Here is a 12874-nt window from a genome sequence, read left to right on the forward strand (position 1 = left end):
GTGCGGAGGTACACAGTCCAGTAGAAGGCGCAGGTGTGAAGTTGGGCAGACCACCAGAAGTTGCAAGTGCGAAGGTGCACAGTTCAGTAGACGGATCAGGTGCGGAGGTGCGTTTTCGAGTAGACAGAGCAGGTGTAGAGCTACCCAGGCTAGACACAGAAGAACTGCGGATATTCGCAAGTTTCTATTGGTGAAGTTGCGGGATTTTCTTGAAATATTTGTTGGCTGCCTTTTGTCTATTGCTGCAGAATTCTGAGTTTATATTACTGGAATTGCTTGTCTGGTTACTACATTCTAAGAGGCTATTGGTTGATTCATTAGTTGATTGTAAAAGGAGATTAGTTGATTCACATGTACTTGATGATTATTTGATGTTCATAGATCCAGTTTGAAAATTAATGAAATGTGGTCTTTGGAAGAAAAGAAGTAGGTCAGCACCTACGTACTAGTAGCTCAGCTAGTACAAGAGCTAAGGGGGTTGTAGCTCCCTTCTAGGAGAGTTTGGAAAATGAGAGAGGGTTGTAGCTCTCTGCAGGTTGTAGCCTGCGTACTGGTAAAGGACTATACTGGTACAGAATCATTATAAAAGAAGTTTCTAATTGAAAGAAGATAGAGACACATTGCAGCAGGTGGTTTTCACCCACATTGGGTTTCCACCTTATATCTGGTGTTCTTTGGTGTGACTGTCTTTTTTTCTTGTTCCTGTTCATTATTATATGGTACTGACATTCAAGTTAATGGTCAACATTTGAAGAATAAATTGAATTATAAATCTAGAGGGAATATTGAAAAGAATTTGATAATACTGATTCACCCCCCCCCCCTCTCAGTATTATTTCCAACACGTTGTTCAGGATATATATCAATCTATGAATGCCTCTACACTCCACCAACTGTGCATCAAAATTTTTTTGTTTACCCCATTGTCCACCAAGATGGATACACATTGTCCCAACATTGTGCCTCTGATTGCCAAAATTGTAAAATTGGGATTTTCCATGTCAAAATTTTAATTCAAGACTGACCATGCATTGGAAGGCAATTAACACAATATTAGGAGATAAAAATTGAATAATTGACACAATACCAAATAGAATACCTATATCGATATTTGTCTCACAAGGTATCTAGATGCTAGTTGAGAAAGTTCACACAAAGAGAGAAAGGCAATGTCATGATACATTGTTCAATTTGTAATCAAGAGCATTATCTTAGATAATGGAGAAGTAACATTTAGTTTCCTTCTCATATACAAAGGAAAAATTATGAATCAATGTCAAATGAATTTTTTGAATCAATTTTGTTGTAAAGGGTGTTAGAAAGCTTGCATTGTAGGCAAGGCCCTCACACCATACTAGATTGTGTTAACCAAAGCATGTTAACCATGTCCAATGATCTCAAATTTCATGAGCATGTTCAGTGAGTGACCATAAATGAGGGGTGCCAGAGTGGCTAATAATTATAGCTTATAGTGGATGATTGTCATTGTACATAACATATGTGGTCCAAGTCATTTGTTTGGTGCCCAATATTGGTGAATCATTCTATTACATCATGGTAGCATATCTTGCCTTTTTTAAAGCAAAAATATATCGAAAATAAATTAAGTTGTCTCATGCAAATGTTCAATATTGTTGTGTTGTGAGTGGTTTTCATATTATATGTATCATATATCTATAATCACTTATTTCAAGCCTACGTTAAGAAATAAACAAAGAGGTCCAGGGCCTTTTCATAATAAGGACTCCCACCAACTCCTCTCCTCATAGAAATCTTTCAAACGTTAGCCCATAAATCAAACACATGCCCTTGCTTCTCTAGTTTAGAAACCCTTGGATGGATATGACAGTGAACTCCTCCCAACCACTTCTTTAACCATCTATTGAATGCCTTTGATTGGTATGTGTAAATGATTTTGATTGATTCCTGGAGAGGTGTGAAATCTAATTTTGCATTGACATAATACAAACACCAAACTTAACCTGTGGTAGCCAAAATTTTAGCCTTACAACTCTCTCATCCAATATTAAATACTTCACTAATCAACCAAGGGGTAATATCCTTAATGATATATTAAATATTAGAAGCATTCATATTAATTGAAAAAATAAAAATATTATTTAATATTAAGTTATATTGCAGGTAGCTACCAAGTTGACATATGAGACCCCCTTGTTTGTGAGACAAGGGATGCCCTCCATTCAATGCTTTAACTATTTAATCTATGGATGTGTACATACCTTAATTTCCATTGGATTGAATCCTGTGACCTTTAAAGAGGAAACACTTTAACACAAATCGAACATGTAAATAAACACTTAATTTGTATATGTATCAAAGTTACTTTGAGAGTTGCATGGAATGCTTAATTTTGTATAGAAGCAAGGGAAAACTTGAATAGTTGATCACAACAAACATGTATGGTCAATTATGATTATCATAGGCATATTAGTTTGGTTTTCCCAATACAAAACTTGCACACTTTGTTACTACTGTTAAAGGCATGTCATGATGGTTTACTGGTGTAACATCATGTACATTTAGTTGTGTCTATTAAAGGTATGTTAGTTCAATGGAAAAACAAATGGTTTATCAACTTGGTCAGCTTAGTGAGCTATGTGTTAATCATCTCAATGAACAAAATATAAGGTCAATTAGCTTAGCCATTGACATGCACATTCCATTGTCACTATTAGTGACACATTAGGTTGGATATTAATATGTATTTTTGATTAACATTATCTAGGAGATTAACCGAATCAACATGCATGTTTGACTACAATTGTGGGAGATATGTTAGATAGGTCAACCCCATCAACAACATTTATGTTCAATTGCACATGTTAGAGGCATGACACAATGGTCAATTGATTAGTAACATGTAAATTTTGGTTATCACTATTAAAGTTGTCTTAGGTTGGTTAACTTGTTCAACGACTTGTATGTTTGGTTACAATTATTAAAGCCTCACTTGATTGTTTAATGCAGTAAATGGAGTGTAAGTCTAGTTACCATTGTCGAAGGCATGTTTTGTTGGTTACATTAGTTAACATCATATACATTCAACTATTAAACCAAGAGGCTATTAAACCCATTTAAAGTAGTGCATAACATCGATGGGGACTTGCTTATTGTATTGTGTGTGAGTATAGTGTGTTATTTTTTTCTGTAAGTCGAAGAGTTTTCATTAATCAAAAAGAATGTACAAGGGTGTCAAAATGCATGACTTATAATTATTTATATATTTAATGTAATATGCCTTTCATTAAGAAGAGGAAACAGACTTTGGGGGATAGGGGAAATAGCGTTGTTTAGAGGAAACGTCGAACTCATCTATCTCTCCTTCACTCTCCCTTCCCTATCATTAGCATCCCTCTCCTTTTTTTCTTTATCCACCAACACCAATAACAGACTTTTTGTTAAGAAGTAGCATTGGATGACTCAGGACGAGGGTTAGAGCTCATATGTTTATCTTGGGTTTCTCCTTGGGGTTTTTGAGCTTACATATATTGCTTTAAATTCTTCGTAAACGTCCCAACAATATGCTTTCCCATCTCTTGTTCATGAAACTTCAGCTTGTGAGCACAATATTCAACCTAAATTTCCTTTGAAGATTCATGTAGCCATTTTGCACCGAGGCCTATTCCTAGGGGGAGATTGGGAGGATCTACATTTGTCAATAAACCCTTTTATTACTGTACCATGCCACTCCAAACTTTATAGCCCATGTTTGTAGCCAAGATATACCCTCTTCCATATGTAAACTATTTATCAAATTGATAAAAAGAGAAGACTGAGCTCTTCCATGAGCTTCTATTTTAAGATGAGAATGACAGTGAAATGTTCATTTTTAATTATACACCTAAACAAGCTTAGAGACCCTTCCACCTCACTGGCTTAAAATTTGGACTCAAACCATGGTAGAATGTGACATTTTGAAGCGTGTCACTCTAGTCCCTTTAAAAAGGAGTAACATGACACATTTTGTGAAAGAGAAACAAGAGACTATCGCCTCTTGCCCCTTTGAAAGTGGTGAAACTTTTTAGAAAAAGGGTAAATGTCTAAAAACATCATGGAAAAAGGTTTCCAAAAATTTGAGAATGATTCCATTTTATTGAATCACTACTACAAGAGACTATCGCCTCTTCCCCCTTTGAAAAAGGTGAAACCATAGTTTCTGTCTTTGGAAGATTTGATGGTTATTGAAACAGAGTAAATTAAAGGAAAGGAAAAACCATAGTAAATTAAATTCAGTTTAAATCCATCAAATAAAATAGACCTCTTTAACTAAGACTAATTCTATCCTAGCTTTACTTGATGGAATGCAAATTTGGCAGCTATGAAAAATAATGTGCAGCATGCACTGAGCATGGGCACTAGAAATTACTAATTAGAGTATATAAAGGTTTTTTAAACCCAAGATGTAAAAATCATATAAAAAGTGATGGCTCTAGGCTAAACCCACGTGTGTGTCTTGATTGCCTCAATGAGTTGATATGAGAAGAAATGTTGAGATGCATTTGGCTTAGACACCAATAACAGTCATACCTATTTAAATGAGATTTTAGAACATTGTGTTTTAGATTCAAGATCCTTGAAATGATCTTTATTTCTCATGAACACCCTTTCCTTTGATACCAAAATCTCAGAGACGTAGAAAGGTTGATCCTTTACCTTCAATAAGCATCTACCTGATGGAAAATCACTAACACTACTTTTCAAACCCTCTTGATTGATGTCCAAGGGCCGAGGATACTTCACCTTTTGTAGCCTTTTATACTTCTCTGTGAGACAGACAAAGGCCTAATACAAGGCCGAAGGCATGTCAATGAGCACAAGAATAATATTATATATATGAGCTTAGATGCTTGGAACTTTATAGCTTCAGATATGATTTTATATAAACTTGCAACACATAAAGAATTCTGAGTGAGACACTATCTCCAAACCAAATTCAATTCAAGGGTGATTTCATAATAGAAGACTTGACCCTAAATCAACCAAATATTCCTGGCTGTAGTCATGAAAAAAGACCTTAGATATAGGTCATTTGACCAACAATTTGACATAGATCTCTCTCCTAGAGATGCTTGATTGATGAGGCCTTGATCTCATTTCCTTTCTGGGATCTGCAACCTAGAATTTTGCAGTAGGAGTTTCAGTGCTTCACGATAACTGATCTTTGAAGAGGCAGGAGGTCAATGTTGTCAGAAAAATTCTTGTGATTTCTTTCTCCCTTGCTTGGGCTTGCCCTATCCTTAACTCTGATACCTTGCCCTCACCTTAAATTTGATACCTTGTGGCAGGGCAAGCTAAACATGACAACAATGTAGATTCCCGTGCTGTCTATCCTTTAGCTTCTAAAAAATCATATGTTTTATTGCCAATTTCTACTAAATTTAAAATTGACATACTGATCTGAGAAGAGAGTTTGCAATGCTAATAACCTCTTCTTTAGTCTATGTTGGCACACTCGAGTCTTGTTAAAGAACCAATTGTTTCTTGTGCAAAATTCAAAGCAGATGACAAAATACAACATGTTTTTTAAGAATCAAAACAACTTCTAGAAGTGCTATGACATTAATCCAACACAATGTTTATAAACCAATTTGTACTAATGGACACAGGATGTGTAAAATGTATTCTTTAACAATTTTTTTCTCTGTCAGTTTGTTAAAATCTTACAGCCTTACTCCTATCTTGAAGAAAGGGTACTTGCTTCCCTTTCACTTCATAGGTATATGAAAACCCAGTTTTTTAAGCACCCATAACCATGAATATTATACCAACTCCCTATGGTTAATGCATCAATAATGTAAGTGTAACACTTATCCATGTGGTAGTCATAAGGCATTTAGGTAAGGTTTTAGTAACACTGGCATCCCAGACCATTAAGATCTATCCATGGCCTCAAAATGATGTATTTCCTTTACTTAATAGAACACTCATCAATTCTCTCCCCTAATCATCAAATTTTTTCTCTTCATTTTGAATGAGAAATCAATCAACAAGTCACCATTTTAAATGTTAGATCAAAATATGTTTAGCTTCTCTCTTGTTCTTACAGTTTAGTATTCTCGCTACTTCAGAATCATGAATCTTAAACACAGTCTCATGATGTGCATTCAGGGAGGCATAATTCACCCTTGCTTTGCATCAAATTACCCTCGTAGCATTCCCTTTACCTTTACATGCCTTAATGCAAGGCATGCCAAGTCGGTACCTGCTCAGTTAAATTAGTAAGTTGAGGGGCGTCATATATACTCAACACTACCTGCCTGTTCTTCCTCTTCCTATGTCGTAGCGTATGAACAGTCAGCCAAACTGGTGAGGATCCCCATTAATAATAACATCTATGTTGGCATCTAAATCCAAATGACGTGTTTCCCTTAATTATATGTTTTGGTTTTTTAACCAAAAAGGCTAACAAAGATAGAGACCGTCAAATTTGTTGACTTCCAGCCCTTATGCCCATTTTCATCTAGGTTTTTACCATGTCAGTGTCCCTTTCTTTCTCAAAACTGCATGAAATTAGTTGATCTATCCATTTCGTAATGCCTTTGGTAAATTTTTCTATCAAATGCTCTGATGTATATATAATATCTAAGGGTTTTTTTGGTTATTGCTGACTTCATATATTTCTGCTAACTGTGATATGGGTTTGATGTAGAGGATTATGATTAAGGGTTGCATTAGTCGATATCTATTTAGGAGGAGGAGAAGGAGAAAAGTGGTGTTAGGGTTGAGAGTTAAAGATGCCTGTGAAAAGAGGAGGTGTGTGGAATGGATGGTGGCAGGGCTACTAGCATGGTAGAAATGGAGGATGGGGAGGTCGGGGTTTTCATGGTCGAATAGCTGCGGTGGGCTTCCTTGCTATCTTTGTGGTCATGCCATTGGTTATTCTGGTAGCTAGGTTTCGTCACTCTGCATCTGCATCTACAACTGGTAAGCTTCTTCCTTCCCTCCTCCCTCGCTGGTAAGCTTCTTCCTCCCCTCCTCCCTCACTGGTAAGTTTCTTCCTCCCCTCCTCCCTCGTCAGGTTGCTTCAGTCTCTTTTTTTGGGGTGGGTCAGCGTTTAATTTATCTTTATTATCAAGCATGCCCTTTCTTAATCTGGTAGTATTACAACATTCAAGTAAGATCTCCATTACAATGAAGTGTAGTCATCTTTTACTATTTTAGAAAGATCCATTTCATTGAGAACCCATTGAAAAATGTATTTATGTGATTTGAGCCTTGACTGGGAATTATCATCACCCCCGGTTAACCATTGAAACAAGATGCCATGGACCTGCTTCAAAATTTGATTTTCCTTCACCACCCCCGATTAACTATTGAACCAAAACCCCATGGACCTACTTTGGAATTTGATTTTCCTTTTAGCTTTTTTCGCAGGATCTGAAGGCACAGATGTTATCAAACATACTTTCCTCACTTATTGTAAAATGTTTAGCACCTCTAGAATTTTTCCAGACATTTTGTGGGTTTTCTTTATAGGTTTCCTGTCATTTGATATGTGTGAAGCTGTGAACTCCATCTCTGCATTAACACGGTACAATACCTACCAGGAGAAAGATTCAAAGTTTGTACCTCTCTCATGCAAGAGCAAAGGTTTTACCAACTGCCCCTACGGTAATTTCCCTTGCCAAAGATAATGAAACCATTCATCCTGATAGCAAGAAATAACAATGCTCTTTCCATTTTTTAACAAAGGGAAATGCATATGACTGGTAAATTCACTGGGCACTCCTCATTCTGATTAGGATGGTACTAAGTGTGCACTGGATTCTGCATAAGCTGGATCAGTATTATAAAAATATATTTGTTAAGAGTTCAGTTCAACATCTTACTCATGGGAATTGAATCTTGTGGGAATTGAATCTGGGTGGGAAGGGTAACAATCATTCTTCCCATCCACTCATTATCCAAGCCAGACCCACTTTCCATCCGTAAAGCTAAATCCACTTCTCATCAGTCAAGCTAAAACCAGTTCTAATCCACCCAACCTAGACCCAATTCACAATGACAATCTTGTTCACCAACTACTTTCTGCTATACATAACATTTTCACACTATTCCCACAGTGTTCAAGGCACATTGGTCAAAACAAACGATAGATATTATACACACCATTTTATTATTGATGTGTAATGAAATCTCGATCTTAGCGTATGCATGATAGCAAAGCAACCCTCTTTTTAGTGTTTTAGAATTTTTATAGATATTCTTCTCCATCAAGTCTTTCTACCTAAGCTTTTATGTGTTTTTTGTCATTTAAAACAACAAGGCACAACTTCTCAGTAGATGGATCTATTAGAATGGTATTCTCTTTCCACATCTTGAAAACCAATTCTATTTTCCTATGGCCATTTTTTTCTTTTTCAAGATCTGGGCAATGCACTTGCACTTACGTTAGTCTAATCCCAGAAAATAGATAGTGTCCCTAAACTAAAATTTAATCAACCTGAGTGGATTGAAATAGAGAGGAATTATTGACTCTCTATTCCCAAAGGAGGCAAGTATAAGAAACATGCTTCATTTGGATATCTTAAATTTTATTTCTCCCCTATTGACGAGAGAATTGAAAATAAATTTTGTTTACTGGGCAGGTGACTGATGTCATAATAGCAAACATAGAGGACTCAGGAACTCTAAACTTAAATATTGTTGGAAAAAATGATTTATCTTCCTCATGGGTATTAGAAAAGCCCTCCGAAGTAAACCAAAGGGATATTACTAACTCTGAGGTACGATTGGTGAAGATTTTGGTTATTTTCTCTATTGAACATGTAAGGGAACCTATGTGATGATGATCTATGTAGTTGAGTAGGGTTGTATTAAGCAGGAAGTGAAAACTGACATTGGCAGGGGTACTTCTCTATTTCTAATGGTGTACATCAAGCAGAGGCAAACGACTTCTGGAGATAGCTCGGAAAAGTTACATTCACAACAAGGTGGTGTGATCTTCAATGAAGAAGGCAAGGAAAATCCTAAGGGGGGTAAAATGATTGACGAGGTGCCGAAAAAAACTTCCAATGACGAAGAACTTCTTACAAGGTTTTAAGAGGATGACACAAGAAGTGAACATCAAGACGTCAAAGAGAATGCTCTTGATGGTAAGTTTTGATTTTCCCTAGTTAACTGATATATGATGTTGGTAGCCTACTGTCAGGTAATGTCTAGTCAAACTCCTAGAATAATGATTGTTGTAATGCAGACCATTTGTAGCTTGAATAAAGTCCAACAAAAGTTTTTCGGAGGGTAAAATTCTTTGCTACACTAGACTGCTACTTTTTGTTCTTATGGAAAAGGGAATTGTTATATTATTTTCCAAAATCCTTTTTGAATGTTACTTCTCCAATAGAAAAATTTTATATTTCTTAGATTTTACAATAGTATGCTTTAATTTATAGTGGTTTAATGCTTACAGCAATTGAGACAAAAGAGGAGGGAGCAAAGGTCAACAGAGCTGATTCAACAGGAAGAAGAAAAACGAGTTGAGCTTGAAAATGCGGCAATTAAACGTTCCAACGAGGTAGATTTTGTTGTCCTGGGAAAATACAACATTTGGAGGCGGGAGAATGAGAACGACAATTCTGACTCCACTGTGAGGTTGATGCGAGACCAACTGATCATGGCTAGGGTGTATTCAAGAATTTCCCAGGCTAGGAATAATCTTGATTTATACCATGAATTGATGTTTCGTATTAAAGAATGTCAGTGTACATTGGGTAAGGCTAATGCAGATTCTGATCTACCTCAAAGGTAATAGTTTTCACATTGCCTACTTCTAAATCAAGAGTACTAAGTGCTTCCATTTGCATTTGGTGTTCATATCATTTGTTTCTTTTAAAGTTGTAGTCTGTGTGTCAATCTTTCTGCTTTTCACTCTCTTTTTCATGGTTGATAATTGATATGAATGTTTTAGTGCACCTGAGAAAATCAAGGCTATGGGTCATGTCCTATCCAAGGCTAAAGAACAATTTTATGACTGTGGGACAGTAACAAAGAAGTTGTGAGCCATTCTTCAATCTGCAAACGAGCAAGTAAGGACCTTGGAAAAGCAAAGTACATTTTTAAGTCAGCTAGCAGCAAAGACTGTTCCCAAGGGTCTGCGTTGTCTGTCCATTCTATTGACCATGGATTATTACTTTCTTGCCCTTGAAAAGTGAAATTTTATAAAAAGGACAAGTTGGAGGATCTAACTCTTTATCACTATGCATTATTTTCTGACAATGTATTGGCTACATCTGTGGTTGTGAATTCAACTGTCATGAATGCTAAGGTGAAGTGTTATTAATTTAAATTTCTCTAAAGTTTGGAAGTCAAATAGTTTTTCTTAATTTTACATTTAATATTTGGATCTCATTGTAGGTGATTTACATGTCTTTACAGGAAGCTAAGAAACATGTATTTCATCTCATCACAGACAAGTTAAATTTTGGGGCCATGAAAATGTGGTTTTTACTTAATCCCCCAAGGAAAGCTGCGATACATGTAGAAAATGTTGATGATTTTAAATGGCTCAATTCCTCCTATTTCCCTATGCTTCGCCAACTTGAATCTGTAGCTATGAAGGAGTATTATTTCAAAGCAGATCACTTGACTACACTCTCAGCACGTTCCTCCAATTTGAAATATATAAATCCAAAATATTTATCCATGCTAAATCATATTCATTTCTATCTTCCACAAGTTTATCCCAATAAGGACTAGATCCTTTTCTTGGATGGTGATATTGTGGTGCAGAAATATTTGATGCCCTTCTGGGAAGTATATCTTCGTGGAAAGTTTAATGGTTCAGTGGAAACTTGTGGAGAAAGCTTTCGCTGGTTTGACAAATACCTTAATTTTTCCAATCCGCACATAGCCAGGTACTTTGATCCTAATGCTTGTGGTTGGGTGTATGGGATGAATGTATTTGATCTCAAAGAATGGGAGAAACAAGATATAACTGGAATATATCACAAGTGGAAGAACACGGTAAGTGTATAGTCTGGTTTATTTATGTTAATTCCTGATGATGTTAAGTGTATAGTGTGGTTTTTCTTTGTTTGATTTCTAAGTTTTTCTTTTATTGTATGTCAAAATGAGGATAAAGTGTTGTGGAAGTTTGGAACACTACCCCCTGGATTGAAATTTTTATGGGTTGACCCATCCTTTGGACAAGTCTTGGCATGTGTTGGGTTTAGGATATAATCCTAGCGTTGACTGTTTAGAGATTGACAATGCAGCTGTTGTTCATTACAATGGGAACATGAAACCTTGGTTACAGCCGGCAATGATGAAGTGCACGCCTTACTAGACAAAATATATAAAATATGATCATCATTTCTTACAACAGTGCAATATAAATGAATAGTTGTGACCTCAATATTCATACTGCAATAGATTGTCAAATATAAAGTGTAAAGACCCTTCATTCTGGTTGATAATTCATTCTAATTCATTTGTTTTTGGAGTTCCACAGAACGTCTCTAGTTTATGGCTTAATGAGTCAGGTTTTTGGAGGTGCAGTGGCCTAGCAAGTTTAAGATTTACAAATTTTATGTCCTCATTGTATTCCTACATAGTTGGAAGTAAACTCCTATATAAGTATTCTTTTCTTTGTTAGTAAATATTTCTCTTTCATCAAGTAATTACACAAATTGTTCTTCCAAGAACACAAAGAAGTACAAGACACAAAGATTTAGGCTTTCAAGGCAGGCCAAAACCTCTCAATAGGGGAAAACCCAACAATCCTCCTCTTATTGAATTTATTCAAAATGAGATATCCAACACAAGACCAAAGAGTCCCTCCAAGTCAACCCTCCTCTTTAAGTCAAGGTCAATAATTGAGTCTCTACCTAATCAAAGTCGAAAGCAGCTTCTGAATTTTTGTCATTATTGTAGGTTTAGTATGTTATTATAATACACTGACTTCCAATTATAAACTCTTTGCCTTCTATTACTAATCTTCAGCTACAATAGCAAACCCTTGACTCTTTAATACAAATATTCAGATCCTGCTACAAATAGATAGCTTTAGATTGAGATTTGGCTTATTCACAGACTTCGTTTCTTCAAGTGTTGTAGACTTCTTTTTATCCTCAGTTTTTCTTCTCCCGTTGGATTACAGACTTCGAGCTTTTTCACTTTCTTGGTTGCAACCCAAAGGAGGTCGAATATAGGCTAAAATTCCTGGATATCATTCTCTATGAGATTTGACTTAACTAAACAAAGAGTGACTATGGCTGGATTGTTTCCTTTGTAATGTTGAAATGTCCTACAATCTTTTCCTGTGACAAGATGTAATAGCCCTAATTGGAAAACACTGAAACTAGCTCAATTCATTGTTTAACTGCCATGACCAATTCCTTCATTTTCCCATAGCAACTATGCTGCAATAGTCTCACATGGAGCGAGGGTTAATTTGCACATGGACATCTCTCTTTTGACAATGAAGACAATGTGCTAGGATCTCATCTAATATATGTTCCTAAGATATAATAAACTTATGGTGTATGAGTTATGATCATTCTTACTCCTTAGTTATATTATATGTGCTCCCTGTCTTTGTGCTTATGGCTGAAATAAATAACTCTCCATTAAATTTCTATTAGCATCATTCATAAACTCTTGATTGATTGATGCTCTATGAAATGCATCAACTCTGAGCTACTCATAATCCACTTTCTTGTTGAGTTAGAGATCAACTGCCACGGTTCAAGAGATGTTGCATTTCCTCAAGGAGTTGCTAATTTGGTTTTTGTACGACTGTTAAGAATTTCTCTCTCCTTGCTTGGAGTGTTCTTAAGCATTCTTGGGTGGATTTCTATGTACTAGAGTCGTTTCCCTCTCCCCTAAGCATTATTTTCATTTGCTGGGGTGAGTT

At 36.0% G+C, this 12874-nt stretch overlaps 1 pseudogene; it reads left to right on the top strand.

The window, feature by feature from the left end:
* Nucleotides 1–11362, top strand: part of LOC149213156 (polygalacturonate 4-alpha-galacturonosyltransferase-like) — a 139789-nt pseudogene extending 128427 nt beyond the window's left edge.
* Nucleotides 11363–12874: the final 1512 nt, after the last annotated feature.

The sequence above is a fragment of the Pinus tabuliformis genome, chromosome 1_1, assembly GCF_031772625.1.
Source record: "Pinus tabuliformis cultivar Carrire ecotype Pingquan chromosome 1_1, CPIR1, whole genome shotgun sequence".
Taxonomy (NCBI): domain Eukaryota; kingdom Viridiplantae; phylum Streptophyta; class Pinopsida; order Pinales; family Pinaceae; genus Pinus; species Pinus tabuliformis.